Here is a 24538-nt window from a genome sequence, read left to right as displayed (position 1 = left end):
GATGTCCAATTGAGTCCCATAATATATCGAGACGCTCAAAATTTAAAAAAGAAACTCTGAGCAAATTCAAACGACAATAACATTTTACTCGGATGTCCAATTGAATCCCATAATATATTGAGACGCTCGAAATTTAAAACAGAAGCTCTAAGCAAATTCAAACGACAATAACATTTTACTCGGATGTGCTATTGAGTCCCGTAATATATCGAGACACTCAAAATTTAAAACAGAAGCTCATAGAAAATTCTAACGACAATAACATTTTACTCGGTTGTCCGATTGAGTCCTGTAAAATATCGAGACACTCCAAATTGAAAACAGAAGCTCCGAGAAAATTCAAAGGACATTAACTTTTTACTCGGATGTCTTATTGAGTCCCGTAATATATCGAGACGCTCGAAATTTAAAATTGAAGCTCTGAGCAAATTCAAACGACAATAACTTTTTACTTCGATGTCCAATTGAGTTCCATAATATATTGACATGCCCGAAATTTGAAACAGAAGCTCGGAGCAAATTTTAACGACAATAACATTTTACTCGGATGTCCGATTGAGTCCTGTAAAATATCGAGACGCTCAAAATTGAAAACAGAAGCTTCGAAAAAATTCAAATGACATTAACTTTTTCCTCGGATGTCTTATTGAGTCTCGTTATATATCGAGACGCTCGAAATTTAAAACAGAAGCTCTAAGCAAATTCAAACGACAATAACTTTTTACTCCGATGTCCAATTGAGTCCCATAATATATCGAGACGCTCGAAATTTAAAAAAGAAACTCTGAGCAAATTCAAACGACAATAACATTTTACTCGGATGTCCGATTGAGTCCCGTAATATATCGAGACACTCCAAATTGAAAACAGATGCTCCGAGGAAATTCAAACGATAATAACATTTTACTCGGATGTGCTATTGAGTCCCGTAATATATCGAGACACTCAAAATTGAAAACAGAAGCTTTGAGCAAATTTTAACGACAATAACATTTTACTCGAATGTCCTATTGAGTCCTGTAAAATATCGAGACGCTCAAAATTGAAAACAGAAGCTTCGAGAAAATTCAAACGAAATTCACTTTTTACTCGGATGTCTTATTGAGTCTCGTTATATATCGAGACGCTCGAAATTTAAAACAGAAGCTCTGAGCAAATTCAAACGACAATAACTTTTTACTCCGATGTCCAATTGAGTCCCATAATATATCGAGACGCTAGAAATTTAAAAAAGAAACTCTGAGCAAATTCAAACGACAATAACATTTTACTCAGATGTCCGATTGAGTCCCGTAACATATCGAGACACTCCAAATTGAAAACAGAAGCTCCGAGCAAATTCTAACGATAATAACATTTTACTCGGATGTGCTATTGAGTCCCGTAATATATCGAGACACTCAAAATTGAAAACAGAAGCTTCGAGCAAATTTTAACGACAATAACATTTTACTCGAATGTCCTATTGAGTCCTGTAAAATATCGAGACGCTCAAAATTGAAAACAGAAGCTTCGAGAAAATTCAAACGACATTAACTATTTACTCGGATGTCTTATTGAGTCTCGTTATATATCGAGACGCTCGAAATTTAAAACAGAAGCTCTGAGCAAATTCAAACGACAATAACTTTTTACTCCGATGTCCAATTGAGTCCCATAATATATCGAGACGCTCGAAATTTAAAAAAGAAACTCTGAGCAAATTCAAACGACAATAACATTTTACTCGGATGTCCGATTGAGTCCTGTAACATATTGAGACACTGCAAATTGAAAACAGAACTCTGAGCAAATTCAAACGACAATAACCTTTTACTCGGATGTGCTATTGAGTCCCATAATATATCGAGATGCTTGAAATTTAAAACAGAAGCTTTGAGCAAATTCAAACGACAATAACTTTTTACTCCGATGTCCGATTGAGTCCCATAATATATCGAGACGCTCGAAATTTAAAACAGAAACTCTGAGCAAATTCAAACGACAATAACATTTTACTTGAATGTCCGATTGAGTTCCGTAACTTGTCGAGACACTCCAAATTGAAAACAGAAGCTCTGAGCAAATTCAAACGACAATAACATTTTACTCGGATGTGCTATTGAGTCCCGTAATATATCGAGACGCTCAAACTTTAAAACAGAAGCTCATAGCAAATTCTAACGACAATAACATTTTACTCGGTTGTCCGATTGAGTCCTGTAAAGTATCGAGACACTCCAAATTGAAAACAGAAGCCCTGAGAAAATTTAAACGACATTAACTTTTTACTCGGATGTCTTATTGAGTCTCGTAATATATCGAGACGCTCGAAATTTAAAACAGAAACTCTGAGTAAATTCAAGCGACAATAACATTTTACTCCGATGTCCGATTGAGTTTTGTATCTTATCGAGACACTCCAAATTGAAAACAGAAGCTCTGAGCAAATTCAAACGACAATAACATTTTACTCGGATGTTCTATTGAGTCCCGTAATATATCGAAACGCTCGGAATTTAAAACAGAAACTCTGAGCAAATTCAAACGACAATAACATTTTACTCGGATGTCCGATTGAGTTCCGTAACATGTCTAGACACTCCAAATTGAAAATAGAAACTCTGAGCAAATTCAAACGACAATAGCAATTTACTCGGATGTGCTATTGAGTCCCGTAATATATCGAGACGCTCAAAATTTAAAACAGAAGCTCTGAGCAAATTCTAACGACAATAACATTTTACTCGGTTGTCCGATTGAGTCCTGTAAAATATCGAGACACTCCAAATTGAAAACAGAAGCTCCGAGAAAATTCAAAGGACATTAACTTTTTACTCGGATGTCTTATTGAGTCTCGTTATATTTCGAGACGCTCAAAATTTAAAACAGAAGCTCTGAGCAAATTCAAACGACAATAACTTTTTACTCCGATGTCCAATTGAGTCCCATAATATATCGAGACGCTCGAAATTTAAAAAAGAAACTCTGAGCAAATTCTAACGATAATAACATTTTACTTAGATGTCCGATTGAGTCCTGTAAAATATCGAGACGCTCAAAATTGAAAACAGAAGCTCCGAGAAAATTCAAACAACATTAACTTTTTACTCAGATGTCTTATTGAGTCCCATAATATATCGAGATGCTAGAAATTGAAAACAGAAGCTCTGAGAAAATTCAAACGACAATAACATTTTACTCCAATGTCCAATTGAGTCCCATAATATATCGAGAAGCTCGAAATTTAAAACAAAAGCTTTGAGCAAATTCAAACGACAATAACTTTTTACTCCGATGTCCGATTGAGTTCCGTATCATATCGAGACACTCCAAATTGAAAATAGAAACTCTGAGCAAATTCAAACGACAATAGCATTTTACTCGGATGTGCTATTGAGTCCCGTAATATATCGAGACGCTCAAAATTTAAAACAGAAGCTCTGAGCAAATTCTAACGACAATAACATTTTACTCGGTTGTCCGATTGAGTCCTGTAAAATATCGAGACACTCCAAATTGAAAACAGAAGCTCCGAGAAAATTCAAAGGACATTAACTTTTTACTCGGATGTCTTTTTGAGTCCCGTAATATATCGAGACGCTCGAAATTTAAAATAGAAGCTCTGAGCAAATTCAATAAACAATAACTTTTTACTCCGATGTCCGATTGAGTCCCATAATATATCGAGACGCTCGAAATTTATAACAGAAGCTCTGAGCAAATTCTAACGATAATAACATTTTACTTAGATGTCCGATTGAGTCCTGTAAAATATCGAGACGCTCAAAATTGAAAACAGAAGCTCCGAGAAAATTCAAACGACATTAACTTTTTACTCAGATGTCTTATTGAGTCTCGTAATATATGGAGACGCTCGAAATTTAAAACGGAAGCTCTGAGCAAATTCAAACGACAGTAACTTTTTTGTCCGATGTCCAATTGAATCCCATAATATATTGAGACGCTCCAAATTGAAAACAGAAGCTCTGAGAAAATTTAAAGGACATTAACTTTTTACTCGGATGTCTTATTGGGTCCCGTAATATATTGAGACGCTCGAAATTTAAAATAGAAGCTCTGAGCAAATTCAATCGACAATAACTTTTTACTCCGATGTCCGATTGAGTCCCGTAATATATCGAGATGCTCAAAATTTATAACAGAAGCTCTGAGCAAATTCTAACGATAATAACATTTTACTTAGATGTCCAATTGAGTCCTGTAAAATATCAAGATGCTCAAAAATTGAAAACAGAAGATCCGACAAAATTCAAACGACATTAACTTTTTACTCTGAGCAAATTCAAACGACAATACCTTTTTACTCCGATGTCCAATTGAGTCCCATAATACATCGAGACGCTCGAAATTTAAAATAGAAGCTCTGAGCAACTTCTAACGACAATAACATTTTACTCGGATGTCCGATTGAGTCCTTTAAAATATCGGGACACTCAAAATTGAAAATAGAAGCTCCGAGCAAATTCAAACGGCATTAACATTTTTCTCAGATGTCCTATTGAGTCCTGTAATATATCGAAACGCTCAGAATTTAAAATAGAAGCTCTAAGCAAATTCAAACGACAATAACTTTTTACTCCGATGTCCAATTGAGTCCCATAATATATCGAGACGCTCGAAATTTAAAAAAGAAACTTTGAGCAAATTCAAACGACAATAACATCTTACTCGGATGTCCGATTGAGTCCCGTAACATATTGAGACACTGCAAATTGAAAATTGAAGCTCTGAGCAAATTCAAACGACAATAACCTTTTACTCGGATGTGCTATTGAGTCCCGTAATATATCGAGATGCTCGAAATTTAAAATAGAAGCTTTGAGCAAATTCAAACGACAATAACTTTTTACTCCGATGTCCGATTGAGTCCCATAATATATCGAGACGCTCGAAATTTAAATCAGAATCTCTGAGCAAATTCTAATGATAATAACATTTTACTTAGATGTCCGATTGAGTCCTGTAAAATATCGAGACGCTCAAAATTGAAAACAGAATCTCCGAGAAAATTCAAACGACATTAACATTTTTGTCGGATGTCCTATTGAGTCCCGTAATATATCGCAACGCTCGGAAATTAAAATAGAAGCTCTGAGCAAATTCAAACGACAATAACTTTTTACTCGGATGTCCGATTGAGTCCCGTAACATATCGAGACAGTCCAAATTGAAAACAGAAACTCTGAGCAAATTCAAACGACAATAACATTTTACTCGGATGTGCTATTGAGTCCCGTAATATATCGAGACGCTCGAAATTTAAAACAGAAGCTTTGAGCAAATTCAAACCACAATAACATTTTACTCGAATTTTCGATAGAGTCCTGTAAAATATCGAGACACTCCAAATTGAAAACAGAAGCTCCGAGAAAATTCAAAGGACAATAACATTTTACTCGGATGTTCGATTGAGTTCCATATCATATCGAGACACTCCAAATTGAAAACAGAAGCTCTGAGCAAATTCAAACGACAATAACATTTTACTCGGATGTGCTATTGAGTCCCGTAATATATCGAGACGCTCGAAATTTAAAACAGAAGCTATGAGCAAATTCTAACGACAATAACATTTTACTCGGTTGTCCGATTGAGTCCTGTAAAATATCGAGACACTCCAAATTGATAACAGAAGCTCCGGGAAAATTCAAAGGACATTAACTTTTTACTCGAATGTCTTATTGAGTCCCGTAATATATCGAGACGCTCGAAATTTAAAGTAGATGCTCTGAGCAAATTCAAACGACAATAACTTTTTACTCCGATGTCCAATTGAGTTCCATAATATATCGACATGCTCGAAATTTGAAACAGAAGCCCTGAGCAAATTTAACCGTCAATAACATTTTACTCGGATGTCCGATTGAGTCCTGTAAAATATCAAGACGCTCAAAACTGAAAATAGAAGCTCTGAGAAAATTCAAACGACATTAACTTTTTACTCGGATGTCTTATTGAGTCTCGTAATATATCGAGACGCTCGAAATTTAAAACAAAAGCTCTGAGGAAATTCAAACGACAATAACTTTTTACTTCGATATCCAATTGAGTCCCGTAACATTTCGAGATGCTAGAAATTGCAAACAGAAGCTCTCAGCAAATTCTAACGATAATAACTTTTTACTCGGGTGTCCGATTGAGTCCTTTAAAATATCGAGACGCTCAAAGTTGAAAACAGAAGCTCCGAGAAAATTCAAAGGACATTAACTTTTTACTCGGATGTCTTATTGAGTCTCGTAATATATCGAGACGCTCGAAATTTAAAACAGAAGCTCTGAGAAAATTCAAACGACAGTAACTTTTTAGTCCGATGTCCGATTGAGTCCTGTAATATTTCGAGATGCTCGAAATTGAAAACAGAAGCTCTGAGCAAATTTTAACGACATTAACTATTTACTCGGATGTCCGATTGAGTCTCGTAACATATCGAGACGCTCAAAATTGAAAACAGAAGCTCCGAGAAAATTCAAACGACATTCACATTTTACTCGAATGTGCTATTGAGTCCCGTAATATATAGAGACGCTTGAAATTTAAAATAGAAGCTTTGAGCAAATTCAAACGACAATATATTTTTACTCCGATGTCCGATTGAGTCCCATAATATATCGAGACGCTCGAAATTTAAAAAAGAAGCTCTAAGCAAATTCTAACGATAATAACATTTTACTCAGCTGTCCGATTGAGTCCTGTAAAATATCGAGACGCTCAAAATTGAAAATAGAAGCTCCGAGAAAATTCAAACGACATTAACTTCTTACTCGGATGTCTTATTGAGTCCCGTAATATATCGAGACGCTCGAAATTTAATACAGAAGCTCGGAGCAAATTCAAACGACAATAACTTTTTACTCGGATGTCCGATTGAGTCCCGTAACATATCTAGACACTCCAAATTGAAAACAGAAGCTCCGAGAAAATTCAAACGACAATAACTTTTTACTCGGATGTCTTATTGAGTCCCGTAATACATCGAGACGCTCGAAATTTAAAACAGAAGCTCTGAGAAAATTCAAACGTTAATAACTTTTTACTCGGATGTCCGATTGAGTCCCGTAATATTTCGAGATGCTCGAAATTGAAAATAGAAGCTCTGAGAAAATTCAAACGTTAATAACTTTTTACTCGGATGTCCGATTGAGTCCCGTAATATTTCGAGATGCTCGAAATTGAAAACAGAAGCTCTGAGCAAATTCTAACGACATTAACTATTTACTCGGATGTCCGATTGAGTCTCGTCACATAACGAGACACTCCAAATTGAAAACAGAAGCTCTGAGAAAATTCAAACGACAATAACATTTTACTCGGATGTGCTATTGAGTCCCGTAATATATCGAGACGCTCGAAATTTAAAATAGAAGCTTTGAGCAAATTCAAACGACAATAAATTTTTACTCGGATGTCCGATTGAGTCCTTTAAAATATCGAGACGCTCAAAATTGAAAACAAAAGCTACGAGCAAATTCAAACGACATTAATATTTTTCTCGGATGTCCTATTGAGTCCCGTAATATATCGAGACGCTCGAAATTTAAAACAAAAGCTCTGAGGAAATTCAAACGACAATAACTTTTTACTTCGATGTCCAATTGAGTCCCGTAACATTTCGAGATGCTAGAAATTGCAAACAGAAGCTCTGAGCAAATTCTAACGATAATAACTTTTTACTCGGATGTCCGATTGAGTCCTGTAACATATCGAGACTCTCAAAATTTAAAACAGAAGCTCCGAGCAAATTCAAACGACATTAACATTTTTCTCGGATGTCCTATTGAGTCCCGTAATATATCGAGACGCTCGAAATTTAAAACAGAAGCTCTGAGAAAATTCAAACGATAATAACTTTTTACTCCGATGTCCAATTGAGTCACGTAATATATCGAGACGCTCGAAATTTAAAACAGAAGTTCCGAGAAAATTCTAACGACATTAACTTTTTACTCGGATGTCTTATTGAGTCCCGTAATATATCGAAACGCTCTAAATTTAAAATAGAAGCTCTGAGAAAATTCTAACGATAATAACTTTTTACTCGGATGTCCGATTGAGTCCTGTAAAATATCGATACGCTCAAAATTGAAAACAGAAGTTCCGTGAAAATTCTAACGACATTAACTTTTTACTCGGATGTCTTATTGAGTCCCGTAATATATCGAAACGCTCGAAATTTAAAATAGAAGCTCTGAGCAAATTCTAACGACAATAACTTTTTACTTGGATGTCCGATTGAGTCCCGTTATATTTCGAGATCCTAGAAATTGAAAGCATAAGCTCTGAGCAAATTCTAACAATAATAACTTTTTACTCGGATGTCCGATTGAGTCCTGTAACATATCGAGACGCTCAAAATTGAAAATAGAAGTTCCAAGCAAATTCAAACGACATTAACATTTTTCTCGGATGTCCTATTGAGTCCCGTAATAAATAGAGACGCTCGAAATTTAAAACAAAAGCTCTGAGCTAATTCTAAGGATAGTAAATTTTTACTCGGATGTCCGATTGAGTCCCGTAACATATCGAGACACTCCAAATTGAAAACAGAAGCTCCGAGAAAATTCAAACGACAATAACATTTTACTCGGATTTCCTATTGAGTCCCGTAATATTTTGAGATGCTAGAAATTGAAAATAGGAGCTCTGAGCAAATTCAAACGACAATAACTTTTTACTCCGATGTCCAATTGAGTCCCATAATATATCGAGACGCTCGAAATTTAATACAGAAGCTCTGAGCAAATTCAGACGACAATAACATTTTACTCGGATGTCCAATTGAGTCCCATAATATTTCGAGATGCTATAAATTGAAAATAGAAGCTCTAAGCAAATTCAAACGACAATAACTTTTTACTCCAATGTCCAATTGAGTCCCATAATATATCGAGAGCTCGAAATTTAAAACAGAAGCTCTGAGAAAATTCAAACGACAATAACTTTTTACTCCGATGTCCAATTGAGTCCCATAATATATCAAGACCCTCGAAATTTAAAATAGAAGCTCTGAGCAAATTCAAACGACAATAACTTTTTACTCGGATGTCCGATTGAGTCGCGTAATATTTCGAGATGCTAGAAATAGCAAACAGAAGCTCTGAACAAATTCAAACGATAATAACTTTTTACTCGGATGTCCAATTGAGTCCCGGAATATTTTGAGATGCTAGAAATTGAAAACAGAAACTCTGAGCAAATTCTAACGATAATAACTTTTTACTCGGATGTCCGATTGAGTCCCGTAACATATCGAGACACTCCAAATTGAAAACAGAAGCTCCGAGAAAATTCAAACGATATTAACTTTTTACTCGGATGTCCGATTGAGTCGCGTAATATTTCGAGATGCTAGAAATAGCAAACAGAAACTCTGAGCAAATTCAAACGATAATAACTTTTTACTCGGATGTCCTATTGAGTCCCGTAATATTTCGAGATGCTAGAAATTGAAAATAGAAGCTCTGAGAAAATTCAAACGACAATAACTTTTTACTCCAATGTCCAATTGAATCCCACAATATATCGAGACGCTCGAAATTTAAAATAGAAGCTCTGAGCAAATTCAAACGACAATAACTTTTTACTCGGATGTCCGATTAGGTCCCATAATATATCGAGACGCTCGAAATTTAAAACAGAAGCTCTCAGCAAATTCTAACGATAATAACATTTTACTCGGATGTCTGATTGAGTCCTGTAAAATATCGAGACGCTCAAAATTGAAAACAAAAGCTCCGAGAAAATTCAAACGACATTATCTTTTTACTCGGATGTCTTATTGAGTCCCGTAATATATCGAGACGCTCGAAATTTAAAACAGAAGCTCTGAGCAAATTGTAACCACAATAACTTTTTACTCAGATGTCCAATTGAGTCCCATAATATATCGAGACGCTCGAAATTTAAAACAGAAGCTCAGAGCAAATTCAAACGATATTAACTTTTTACTCCGATGTCCAATTGAGTCCCATAATATATCGAGACGATCGAAATTTAAAAGAGAAGCTCTGAGCAAATTCTAACGACAATAACATTTTAATCGGATGTCCTATTGAGTCCCGTAATATTTCGAGATGCTAGAAATTGAAAATAGAAGCTCTGAGAAAATTCAAACGACAATAACTTTTTACTCCAATGTCCAATTGAGTCCCACAATATATCGAGACGCTCGAAATTTAAAATAGAAGCTCTGAGCAAATTCAAACGACAATAACTTTTTACTCGGATGTCCGATTGGGTCCCGTAATATATCGAGATGCTCGAAATTTTAAAAAGAAGCTCTGAGCAAATTCTAACAATAATAACATTTTACTCGAATGTCCGATTGAGTCTTGTAAAATATCGAGACGCTCAAAATTGATAGAAGCTCCGAGAAAATTCAAACGACATTAAGTTTTTACTCGGATGTGCTATTAAGTACCGTAATATATCAAGACGCTCGAAATTAAAAACAGAAGCTTTGAGCAAATTCAAACGACAATAACTTTTTACTCCGATGTCCGATTGAGTCCCATAATATATCGAGACGCTCGAAATTTAAAACAGAAGCTCTTAGCAAATTCTAACGATAATAACATTTTACTCGGATGTCTGATTGAGTCCTGTAAAATATCGAGACGCTCAAAATTGAAAACAGAAGCTCCGAGAAAATTCAAACGACATTAACTTTTTACTCGGATGTCTTATTGAGTCCCGTCATATATCGAGACGCTCGAAATTTAAAACAGAAGCTCTGAGCAAATTCTAACGACAATAACTTTTTACTCCGATGTCCAATTGAGTCCCATAATATATCGAGACGCTCGAAATTTAAAACAGAAACTCTTAGCAAATTCAAACGACAATAACTTTTTACTCGGATGTCTGGTTGAGTCCCGTAATATTTCGAGATGCTCGAAATTGAAAACAGAAGCTCTGAGCAAATTCTAACGATAATAACTTTTTACTCGGATGTCCGATTGAGTCCCGTAACATATCGAGACACTACAAATTGAAAACAGAAGCTCCGAGAAAATTCAAACGACATTAACTTTTTACTCGAATGTCTTATTGAGTCCTGTAATATATCGAGACGCTCAAAATTTAAAACAGAAGCTCTGAGGAAATTCAAACGACAATAACTTTTACTCGGATGTTCGATTGAGTCCCATAATATATCGAGATGCTCCAAATTCAAAACCGAAGCTCGTATCAAATTCAAACGACAATGACTTTTTACTCGTATATCCTATTGAGGCCCGTAATATATTGAGATACTCAAAATTGAATACAAAAGCTTTGAGCAAATTAAAACAACAATAACTTTTTAACTCGGACGTCCGATTAAGTCCCGTAATAAATTGAGACGCTCGAAATTGAAAACAAAGGCATTGAGCAAATTCTAAAGACAATAACTTTTTACTCAGATGTCCGATTAAGTCTCGTAATATATCGAGACGCTTAAAATTGAAAACAAAAGCTCTGAGAAAATTCAAACGACAACAACTTTTTACTCCAAAGTCCGATTGAGTCCTTTACTATATCGAGATGCTAGAAATTGAAAACAGAAGCTCTGAGCTAATTCTAACAACAATAACTTTTTACTAGGATGTCCGATTGAGTCCCGTAACATATCGAGACGCTCAAAATTGAAAACAGAAGCTCCGAGCAAATTTAAATGACATTAACTTTTTACTCAGATGTTCTATTAAGTCCCGTAATATATCGAGACGCTCAAAATTTAAAATAGAAGCTCTGAGCAAATTCAAACGACAATAACTTTTTACTCGGATGTTCGATTGAGTCCCATAATATATCGAGATGCTCCAAATTGAAAACCGAAGCTCGTATCAAATTCAAATGACAATAACATTTTACTCGGATATCCGATTGGGGCCCGTAATATATCAAGATGCTCGAAATTGAAAATGCAAGCACCTAGCAAATTAAAACGACAATAACATTTTTCTCGGATGTCCGGTTGAGTCCTGTACTATTTCAAGACGCTCGGAATTGAATACAGAAGCTCTGAGCAAATTAAAAGAACAATGATTTGTAACTCTGATGCCCGATTAAGTCCCATAAAAAATTTAGACGCTCGAAATTTAAAACAGAAGCTCATAGCAAATTCAAACGACAATAACTTTTTACTTCGATGTCCGATTGAGTCCCATAATATATCGAGATGATCCAAATTGAAAATGGAAGCTCGTATCAAATTCAAACGACAATAATATTTTACTCGGAAATCCGATTGGGGCCCGTAATATATCAAGACTCTCGAAATTAAAAACGCAAGCACCTAGCAAATTAAAACGACAATAACTTTTTTCTCGGATATCCGATTGAGTCCTGTAATATATCAAGGCGCTCGAAATTGAATACAGAAGCTCTGAGCAAATTAAAAGAACAATAACTTTTTAACTCAGTGTTGGATCGAGTGGCCTCAGAATAATTAAGAGGGGGGGTTGAATTAATTATTCCTAAACCTTTACTACTTAAAAATTTACTCTTCTAAGGCTTTTACTTATGTTGTTAAGAGAATATGGAGTAGAAGAGAAACTTAACAGAAAGTAAAAGCGGAAATTAAATGCACAGCGTAAAGTAAAGGAGTAGGGAAGAAGGAAATAAACACACAAAAGTTTTTATACTGGTTCGGCAACAACCCGTGCCTACATCCAGTCCCCAAGCGACCTGCGGTCCTTGAGATTTCTTTCAACCTTGTAAAAATCCTTTTACAAGCAAAGATCCACAAGGGATGTACCCTCCCTTGCTCTCTTTGAAACCCTAGTGGATGTACCCTCCACTAGAACTGATCCACAAGAGATGTACCTTCTCTTGTTCTCGGTCAAACCCAAGTAGATGTACCCTCTACTTGTACCACAAAGGATGTACCCTCCAATGTGTTAAGACAAAGATTTCAGGCTGTTAAACCTTTGATACTTTGTGAATGGGGATACAAAAGAATTCTCAGGCGGTTAGTCCTTTGAACACTTTTGTATAAGGGAATGGGAAGAATCAAAAGAATTCTCAGACTGTGTCGTTTTGAATTCTTTGACAAGGGAGAAGGGAGACACAAAAGAATTCAGGCGGTTAGTCCTTCGTTCTTTTGGAAAAGGGAGAAGAGAGACACAAAAAGAATTCAGGCGGTTAGTCCTTGGCGAATTCTTTTTGGCAAAGGGAGAAGAGAATGAAAAGATGAATAGCACAAGTTTTCAAGGTTTGGAAAATCAGAAAACTTTAGAAAGCTTTTGACAAAGGAAGAAGAAGAAGAAGAAGTTCAAAGAGACTCAGAAATCAAAGAAGCTTTTGACAATAACATTTTTCTCGGATGTCCGATTGAGTCTCGTAATAAATTGAGACGCTCGAAATTGAAAATAGAAGCACTAAGCAAATTATAACGAAAATAACTTTTTACTCGGATGTCCGATTTAGTCCCGCAATATATCGACATGCTCAAAATTGAAAACAGAGGCTCTGAGCAAGTTCTAACGACAATAACTTTTTACTCGGATGTCCGATTGAGTCCCGTAACATATCGAGACGCTCGAAATTGAAAATAGAAGCTCTGAACAAATTCAAACAACATTAACTTTTTACTCAGATGTCCGATATAGTCCCGTAATATATCGACATTCTTGAAATGCAAAATAGAAGCTCCTACCAAATTCAAACAACATAACCTTTTAACTCGGATGTCCGATGAAGTCCCGTAATATATTGAGACGCACGAAATTGAAAACAAAATCTCTGAGAAAATTCAAATGACAATAACTTTTTACTCGGATGTCCGAGTGAGTCCCATAATATATCGTGACGCACCAAATTTAAAACAGAAGCTTATATCAAAATCAAACGACAATAACTATTTTCTCGAATATCCGATTGAGGCCCGTAATATATCAAGACGCTCAAAATTGAATACAGAAGTTCTGAGCAAATTAAAACAACAGAAACTTTTGAACTCGGATGTCCGATTAAGTCCCGAAATAAATTGATTCACCATGAAGCTTTCCTTCTACACTCGGATGTCCGATTAAGTCCTGTAATAAATTGAGACGCTCGAAATTGAAAATAGAAGCACTAAGCAAATTTTAACGACAATAACGTTTTACTCGGATGTCCGATTAAGTCTCGTAATATATCGAGACGCTCGAAATTTAAAACAGAAGCTATGAGGAAATTCAAATGACAATAACTTTTTACTCTGATGTCCGATTGAGTCCCGTAATATATCGAGACGCTCGAAATTTAAAACAGAAGCTCTAAGCAAATTCAAACGACATTAACTTTTTACTCAGATGTCCGATTGAGTCCCACAATATATCGAGATGCTTCAAATTGAAAACGGAAGTTTGTATCAAATTCAAACGACAATAACATTTTACTTGGATATCCGATTGGGGCCCGTAATATATCAAGACGCTCAAAATTGAAAATGCAAGCACCTAGCAAATTAAAACGACAATAACTTTTTTCTTGGATGTCCGATTGAGTCACGTAATATATCAAGACGCTAAAAAATGAATACAGAAGCTCTGAGCAAATTAAAAGAATAATAACTTTTTAACTCGGATGTCTGATTAAGTCCCGTAATAAATTGAGACGCTCGAAATTGAAAATAGAAGCACTAAGCAAATTCTAACGACAATAACATTTTACTCGAATGTCCGATTGAGTCCCGTAACATATCGAGACGCTCGAAATTGAAAACAGAAGCTCTAAGCAAATTCAAACAACATTAACTTTTTACTCGGATGTCCGATATAGTCCCATAATATATCGACATTCTCGAAATGGAAAACAGAAGCTCCTAGAAAATTCAAACGACATAACCTTTTAACTCGGATGTCTAATGAAGTCCCGTAGTATATCGAGACGCACGAAATTGAAAACAAAAGCTCAGAAAAAATTCAAATGACAATAACTTTTTACTCGGATGTCCGAGTGAGTCCTGTAATATATCGTCACGCACCAAATTTAAAACAGAAGCTCATATCAAATTCAAACGACAATAACTATTTTCTCGGATATCCGATTGAGGCCCGTAATATATCAAGACGCTCAGAATTGAATACAGATGCTCTGAGCAAATTAAAACGACAGAAACTTTTTAACTCAGATGTTTGATTAAGTACCGAAATAAATTGAGACGCTCGAAACTGAATACAGAAGCACTGAGCAAATTCTGACGACTATAAATTCTTACTCAGATGTCCGATTAAGTCTTGTAATATATCGAGACGCTCGAAATTGAAAACAGAAGTTGTGAGGAAATTCAAATGACAATAACATTTTACTCAGATGTCCGATTGAGTCCCGTAATATATCAAGACGCTTGAAATCTAAAATAGAAGCTATGGGCAAATTCAAACAACAATAACTTTTTACTCGGATGTACGATTGAGTCCCGCAATATATCGAGACGCTTGAAATTTGAAACAGAAGATCTGAGCAAATTCAAACAACAATAACTTTTTACTCCGATGTCAGATTGAGTCCCATAATATATCCAGAAGCTTCATGTTGAAATCAGAAGCTCGTATCAAATTCAAACGACAATAACATTTTTCGCGGATGTCCGATTGAGTCCCGTAATATATCAAGACGCTCGAAATTGAATACAGAAGCTTTGAGCAAATTCTAACAACATTAACTTTTTACTCGGATTTCCGATTTAGTCCTGTAATATATCGACATGCTCGAAATTGAAAACAGAAGCTCCTAGCCAATTCAAACAACATAACCTTTTAACTCGGATGTACGATGGAGTCCCGTAATATATCGAGACGCTCGAAATTGAAAACAAAAGCTCTGAGAAAATTTAAACGACGATAACTTTTTACTCGGATGTCCGACTGAGTCCCGTAAAATATCGAGACGCTCCAAATTTAAAACGGAAGGTCGTATCAAATTCAAACGACAATAACTTTTTACTCGGATATCCGATTGATGCCCGTAATATATCAAGACGCTCAAAATTGAATACAGAAGCTCTGAGCAAATTAAAACAACAATAACTTTTTAACTCGGATGTCCGATTAAGTCCCTTAATATATTGAGACGCTCGAAATTGAATACAGAAGCACTAAGCAAATTCTAACGACAATAACTTTTTACTAAGATGTTCGATTAAGTCTCGCAATATATCGAGCCGCTCGAAATTGAAAACAAAAGCTCTGAGAAAATTCAAATGACAATAACTATTTACTCCGATGTCCGATTATGTCCCGTAATATATCGAGACGCTCGAAATCTAAAACAGAAGCTACGGGCAAATTCAAACAACAATACCTTTTTACTTGGATGTAAGATTGAGTGCCGTAATATATCGAGATGCTTGAAATTTGAAATAGAAGATCTGAGGAAATTCAACCGACAATAACTTTTTACTCCGATGTCCGATTGAGTCCTGTAACATAACGAGACGCTCGAAATTGAAAATTTGTAACGACAATAACTTTTTACTCGGATGTCCGATCGAGTCCCGCAATTATCGAGATGCTCAAAATTGAGTTCAGAAGCTCTGAGCAAATTTAAACGACAATAACTATTTACTCAGAAGTCCGATTGAGTCCCGAAATATATGGAGACGCTCGAATTTGAAAACAGAGGCACTAAGCAAATTCTTACAACAATAAATTTTCACTCGGATGTCCGATTGAGACCCGTAATATATCGAGACGCTCGAAATATAAAAAGCAAGCTCCTAGCAAATTAAAACGATAATAACTTTTTACTCGGATGTCCGATTCAGTCTCGTAATATATCGACACGCTCGAAATTGAAAATGCAAGCTCCTTGCAAATTAAAACGAAAATAACTTTTTTCTCGGATGTCCGATTGAGTCCCATAATATATCGAGGCGTTCGACATTTAAAACGCAAGCTCCTTGCAAATTCAAATGAGAATAACTTTTTAGTCGGATGTCCGATGAAGTCCCGTCATATATCGAGACGCTCCAAAATGAAAACGGAAGCTTGTAATATTTACTTAGAAGTCCGATTAAGTCCCGTTATATATCGAGACGCTCGAAATTGAAAACTGAGGCACTGAGCAAATTCTAGCGACAATAACTTTATACTCGGATGTCCGATTGAGTCCCGTAATATATCGAGATGCTTGAAATTGAAAACACAAGCTCCTAACAACTTAAAACGACAGTAACTTTTTACTCGAAGTTCCGATTGAGTCCTGTAATATATCGAGACATTCGAAATTGAAACCGCAAGCTCCTAGCAAATTAAAACAACAATAATTTTTTACTCGGACGTCCGATTGAGTCCCGTAATATATCGAGACGCACGAAATTGAAAATGCAACCTCCTAGCAACTTAAAACGACAATAACATTTTACTCGAAGTTCCGATTGAGGCCCGTAATATATCGAGACGTTCGAAATTGAAACCACAAGCTCCTAGCAATTGAGTCCCGTAATATATCGAGATGCTCGAAATTGAAAACAAAAGCTCTGAAAAAATTCAAAGGACAATAACTTTTTACTCGGATGTCCGATTGAGTCCCGTAATATATCGAGGCGTTCAAAAATGAAAACGGAAGCTCGTATCAAATTCAAACGATAATAACATTTACTCGGATATCCAATTGAGGCCCGTAATATATCAAGACGCTCAAAATTGAATACAGAAGCTCTCAACAAATTAAAACGGCAATAACTTTTTAACTCAGATGTCTGATTAAGTCTTGTAATTATCGAGACGCTTGAAATTGAAAACAGAGGCACTAAGCAAATTCTAACGACAATAACTTTTTAGTCAGATTCCCGATTGAGTCCCATAATATATTGAGATGCTCAAAATTGAAAATAAAAGCTCAAAGAAAATTCAAACGACAATGACATTTTATTCGGATGTCCATTTGAGTCCCGTAATATATCGAGACACTCGAAATTGAAAACAGAGGCACTGAGCAAATTCTAACGACAATAACTTTTTATTCGGATGTCCGATTGAGTCCCGCAATATATTGAGATGCTTAAAATTGAGTAAAGAAGCTCCGAGCAAATTCAAACGACTATAACTTTTTACTCGGATTTCCGATTGAGTTCCGTAATATATCGAGACGCTCGAAATTGAAGACAGAGGCACTGAGGAAATTCTAACGACAATAAATTTTTACTCGGATGTCCGATTGAGTCCCGTAATATATCGAGACGCTCGAAATTGAAAACAGAGGCACTGAGCAAATTCTAACGACAATAACTTTTTATTCGGATGTCCGATTGAGTTCCGTAATATATCGAGATGCTTAAAATTGAGTAAAGAAGCTCCGAGCAAATTCAAACGACTATAACTTTTTACTCGGATTTTCGATTGAGTTCCGTAATATATCGAGACGCTCGAAATTGAAGACAGAGGCACTGAGGAAATTCTAACGACAATAACGTTTTACTCAGATGTCCGATTGAGTCCCGTAAAATATCAAGACGCTCAAAATTGAAAATGCAAGCTCCTAGCTAATTAAAACGGCAATAAATTGTTACTCGGATGTCCGACTGAGTCTCATAATATATCGAGACGCTAGAAATTGAAAATGCAACCTCCTAGCAAATTAAAACGACAATAACTTTTTACTCGAAGTTCCGATTGAGTCCCGTAAAATATCTAGCCGTTAGAAATTGAAACCGCAAGCTCTTAACAAATTAAAACGACAATAACTTTTTACTCGGATGCCTGATTGAGTTCCGTAATATATCGAAATGCTCGAAATTGAAAACAGAAGGTCTGAGAAAATTCAAATGCAATAACTTTTTACTCGAATGTCTGATTGAGTCCCGAAATATATCAAGGCGCTCCAAATTGAAAACGGAAACTCGTATCAAATTCAAACGACAATAACTTATTACTCGTTGTCCGATTAAGTCACGTAATATATCGTGACGCTCGAAATTGAAAACAGAGGCACTGAGCAAATTCTAATGACAATAACTTTATACTCGGATGTTCAATTGACTCCCGTTATATATCGAGATGCTCGAAATTGAAAACACGAGCTCCTAGCTAATTAAAACAGCAATAACTTTTTAGTCGGATGTCCGATTGAGTCTTGTAATATATCGAGACGCTCGAAATTGATAATTCAACCTCCTAGCAAATTAATACGACAATAACTTTTTACTCGAAGTTCCGATTGAGTCCCGTAATATATAGAGACTTTAGAAATTTAAACCGCAAGCTCCTAGCAAATTAAAATAACAATAACTTTTTACTCGGATGTCCGATAAATCCCATAATATATCGAGATGCTCGAAATTGAAAACAGAAGCTCTGAAAAAATTCAAATGACAATAACTTTTTACCCGAATGTCCGATTGAGTTCCGTAATATATCGAGGAGCTCAAAATTGAAAATGGAAGCTCGTATCAAATTCAAACGACAATAACTTTTTACTTGGTTGTCCGATTAAGTCCTGTAATATATCGAGATGCTCGAAATTGAAAACAGAGGCACTAAGCAAATTCTAACCACAATAACTTTTTACTCGGATGTCCGATTGAGTCCCGTAATATATCGAGATGCTCAAAATTGACTATAGAAGCTCTGAGCAAATTCTAACGACAATAACTTTGTACACAAATGTCCGATTAAGTCCTTTAATATAACAAGACGCTCAAAATTGAAAACAGAGTCACTGCGCAAATTCTAACGACAATAACTATTTACTCGGATGTTCAATTGAGTCCCGTAAAATATCGAGGCGCTCTAAATTGAAAATGGAAGCTCTTACAAATTCAAACGATAATAACTTTTTACTCGGTTGTCCGATTAAGTTCCGTGATATATCGAGACGCTCAAAATTGAAAACAGAGCCACATAGCAAATTCCAACGACAATAACATTTTACTCGGATATCCGAATGAGGCTTGTAATATATCAAGATGCTCAAAATTGAATACAGAAGCTCTGAGCAAATTAAAACGACAATATCTTTTTAACTTGGATGTCCGATTAAGTCCCGTAATATATCAAGATGCTCGAAATTGAAAACAGAAGAACTGAGCAAATTCTAACGACAATAACTTTTTACTCGGATGTCCGAGTGAGTCCAGTAATATATCGAGACGCTCGAAATTGAAAACAGAAGCTCTGAGAAAATTCAAACGACAATAAATTTTTACTCGGATGTCCGATTGAAACTCATAATTTATCGAGACGCTCCAAATTGAGAACAGAAGCTGGTATCAAATTCAACCGACAATAACTTTTTACTCGGTTGTCCGATTAAGTCCCGTAATATATCGAGACGCTCGAAATTGAAAACAGAGGCACTGAGCAAATTCTAACGACAGTAACTATTTTCTCAAATGTCCGATTGAGTCTCGTAATATATCGAGATGCTCGAAATTGAAAACGCAAGTTCCTAGCAAATTTAAACGAAAATAACGTTTCCCCTGGATGTCCGATTGAGTCCGTAATATATCGAGACGTTCGAAATATAAAACCCAAGCTCCTTGCAAATTAAAACGAAAACAACTTTTTACTCGGATGTCCGATTGAGTCCCTTAATCTATCAAGACGCTCGAAATTGAAAAGAGAGGCACAAAGCAAATTCTAACGACAATAACTTTTTACTCGGATGTCCGATTGAGTCCCGTCATATATCAAGACGCTCGAAATTGGAAACAGAAGCTGTGAGAAAATTGAAACGACAAAAACATTTTTATCGGATTTCTGATTGAGTCTCGTTATATATCAATACGCTCCAAAATGAAAACGAAGCTCGTATCAAACTCAAACGATAATAACTTTTTACTTGGATGTCCGATTAAATCCCGTAAACTATCGAGACGCTCAAAATTGAAAACAGAGGCATTGTGCATATTCTAATGACAATAACCTTTTACTCGGATGTTCGATTGAATCCCGTTATATATCGAGACGCTCGAAATAGAAAACAGAGGCACTGACCAAAATCTAACGACAATAACTTTTTACTTGGATGTCCGATTGAGTCCCGTAATATATCGAGTTGCTCAAAATTGAGTACAAAAGCTCTGAGCAAATTCTAACAACAATAACTTTTTACTCGGATGTCCGATTGAGTCCCATAATATATCAAGATGCCCGAAATTAAAAATTGAAGCTCTGAGAAATTTTAAATGACAATAACTATTTGCTCGGATGTCCGATTGAGTCCCGTAATATATCGAAGAGCTCCAAATTGAAAACGGAACCTCGTATCAAATTCAAAGGACAATAACTTTTTACTCGGTTGTCCGATTAAGTCCCGTAATATATTGAGACGCTTCAAATTGAAAACAGAGGCACTGAGAAAAATCTAACGACAATAACTTTTTACTCGGATGTCCGATTGAGTCCCGCCATATATCGAGATGCTCAAAATTGAGTACAGAAGCTCCGAGCAAATTCAAACGACAATAAGTTTTTAACTCGGATGTCTGATTAAGTCCTGTCATATGTCAAGACGTTCGAAATTGAAAACGGAAGCACTGAGCAAATTCAAACGACAATAACTTTTTACTCAGATGTCCGATTAAGTCCCGAAATATATCGAGACGCTAGAAATTGAAAACAGAAGCTCTGAGAAAATTTAAATGACAATAACTTTTTACTCGGATGTCTGATTAACTACCGAAATATATCGAGACGCTCGAATTTAAAACGGAAGCTCGTATCAAATTCAAACGACAATAACTTTTTACTCGGATTTCCGATTAAGTCCTATAGTCTATCGAGACGCTTGAAATTGAAAACAGAGGCACTTAGCAAATTCTAACGACAATAAATTTTTACTCAGATGTCTGATTGAGTCTCGTAATATATCGAGATGCTCAAAATTGAAAATAGAAGCTCTGAGAAAATTTAAATGCCAATTACTTTTTACTCGGATTTCCGATTGAGTCCCATAATATATCGAGGAGCTCCAAATTGAAAACGAAAGCTTGTATCAAATTCAAACGACAATAACCTTTTACTCGTTGTCCGATCATGTCCCGTAATATATCGAGACGCTCGAAATTGAAAACAGAGGCACAGAGCAAATTCTAACGGCAATAGCTTTTTACTCGGATGTCCGATTGAGTCCCCCCGTCATATATACAAGATGCTAAAAATGGAGTACAGAAGCTCCGAGCAATTTCCAACGACAATAACTTTTTAAATCGGATGTCCGATTAAGTCCCGTAATATATCGAGACGCTTGAAATTGAAAACAGAAGCACTAAGCAAATTCAAACGACAATAAATTTTTACTCGGATGTCCGATTGAGTCCTGTAATATATCGAGACGCTCGATATTGAAAACAGAAGCTCTGAGAAAACTGACACGACAATAACATTTAAATCGGATTTCTGATTGAGTCCCGTTATATATCGAGATGCTCCAAAATGAAAACGGAAGCTCGTATCAAATGCAAACGACAATAACTTTTGACTCGGATGTCCGATTGAGTCCCGTAATATATCGAGATGCTCAAAATTGAAAATAGAAGCTCTGAGAAAATTTAAATGACAATAACTTTTGACTCGGATGTCCGATTGAGTCCCGTAATATATCGAGATGCTTAAAATTGAAAATAGAAGCTCTGAGAAAATTTAAATGACAATAACTTTTTACTCGGATGTCCGATTGAGTCCCGTCATATATCGAGATGCTCAAAATTGAGTACAGAAGCTCCGAGCAAATTCAAACGACTATACCTTTTTACTCCGTTGTCCGATTAAGTCCCGTAATATATCGAGACGCTCGAAATTGAAAAAAGAGGCACTGAGCAAATTCTAACGACAATTACTTTTTACTCGGATGTCCGATTGAGTCCCGTCATATATCGAGATGCTCCAAATTAAGTACAGAAGCTCCGAGCAAATTCAAACGACAATAACTTTTTAACTCGGATGTCCGATTAAGTCCCGTAATATATCGAGACGCTCGTAATTGAAAACAGAAGCACTGAGCAAATTCAAACGACAATAACTTTTTACTCGGCTGTCCAATTGAGTCCCGTAATATATCGAGACGCTTGAAATTGAAAACAGAAGCTCTGAGAAAATTGAAACGACAATAACATTTTAATCAGATTTCTGATTGAGTCCCGTAATATATCGAGGAGCTCCAAATTGAATACGGAAGCTCGTATCAAATTCAAACGAAAATAACTTTTTACTCGGTTGTCCGATTAAGTCCCGTAATATATCGAGACACTCGAAATTGAAAATAGAGGCACGGAGCAAATTCTAACGACAATAACTTTTTACTAGTTTGTTCGATTGAGTCCCGTCATATATCGAGATGCTCAGAATTAAGTACAGAAGCTCCAAGCAAATTCAAACGACAATAACTTTTTAACTCAGATGTCTGATTAAGTCCTGTAATATATCGAGACGCTCGAAATTGAGAACAGAAGCACTGAGCAAATTCAAACGACAATAACTTTTTACTCGGCTATCCAATTGAGTCCTGTAATATATCGAGACGCTCGAAATTGAAAATGCAAGATCCTAGAAAATTAAATTGACAATAGCGTTTTACTCGGATGCCCGATTGAGTCCCGTGATATATCGAGATGCTCGAAATTGATAATAGAAGCTTTGAGAAAATTCAAACGACAATAAATTTTTACTCGGATGTCCGATTGAATCTTGTAATATATCGAGACGCTTCAAATTGAAAACGGATGCTCGTAACAAATTCAAACGTGAATAACTTTTTACTCGGATGTCCGATTAAGTCCCGTAGTCCATCGAGACGCTCGAAATTGAAAACAGAAGCACTCAGCAAATTCAAACGACAATAAATTTTTACTCGGATGTCCGATTTAGTCCTGTAATATATCGTGATGCTCGAAATTGAAAATAGAAGCTCTGAGAAAATTTAAATGACAATAACGTTTTATTCGGATGTCCGATTGAGTCCCGTAATATATCGAGGAGATCCAAATTGAAAACGGAAGCTCGTATCAAATTCAAACGACAATAACTTTTTACTCGGATGTCCAATTATGTCCCATTATGTATCGACACGCTCGAAATTGAAAATGAAAAATCCTAGAAAATTAAATTGACAATAACGTTTTACTCGGATGTCCGATTGAGTCCCGTGATATATCGAGATGGTCGAAATTGAAAATAGAAGCTTTGAGAAAATTCAAACGACAATAAATTTTTACTCGGATGACCGATTGAATCCCGTAATATATCGAGACACTTCAAATTGAAAACGGAAGCTCGTATCAAATTCAAACGACAAAAACTTTTTACTTGGATGTCCGATTAGGTCCTGTAGTCTATCGAGACGCTCGAAATTGAAAACATAGGCACTGAACAAATTCAGACGACAATAAATTTTTACTCGGATGTCCGATTGAGTCCCGTAATATATCGAGATGCTCGAAATTGAAAATAGAAGCTTTGAGAAAATTTAAATGACAATAACTTTTTAGTCGGATGTCCGATTGAGTCCCGTAATATATCGAGGAGCTCCAAATTGAAAATGGAAGCTCGTATCAAAATCAAACAACAATAAATTTTTACTCGGTTGTCAGATTAAGTCCCGTAATATATCGAGACACTCGAAATTGAAA

The sequence above is a fragment of the Glycine max genome, chromosome 19 (genome assembly GCF_000004515.6).
Source record: "Glycine max cultivar Williams 82 chromosome 19, Glycine_max_v4.0, whole genome shotgun sequence".
Lineage (NCBI taxonomy): Eukaryota > Viridiplantae > Streptophyta > Magnoliopsida > Fabales > Fabaceae > Glycine > Glycine max.
Note: the sequence above shows the minus strand (reverse complement) of the source record.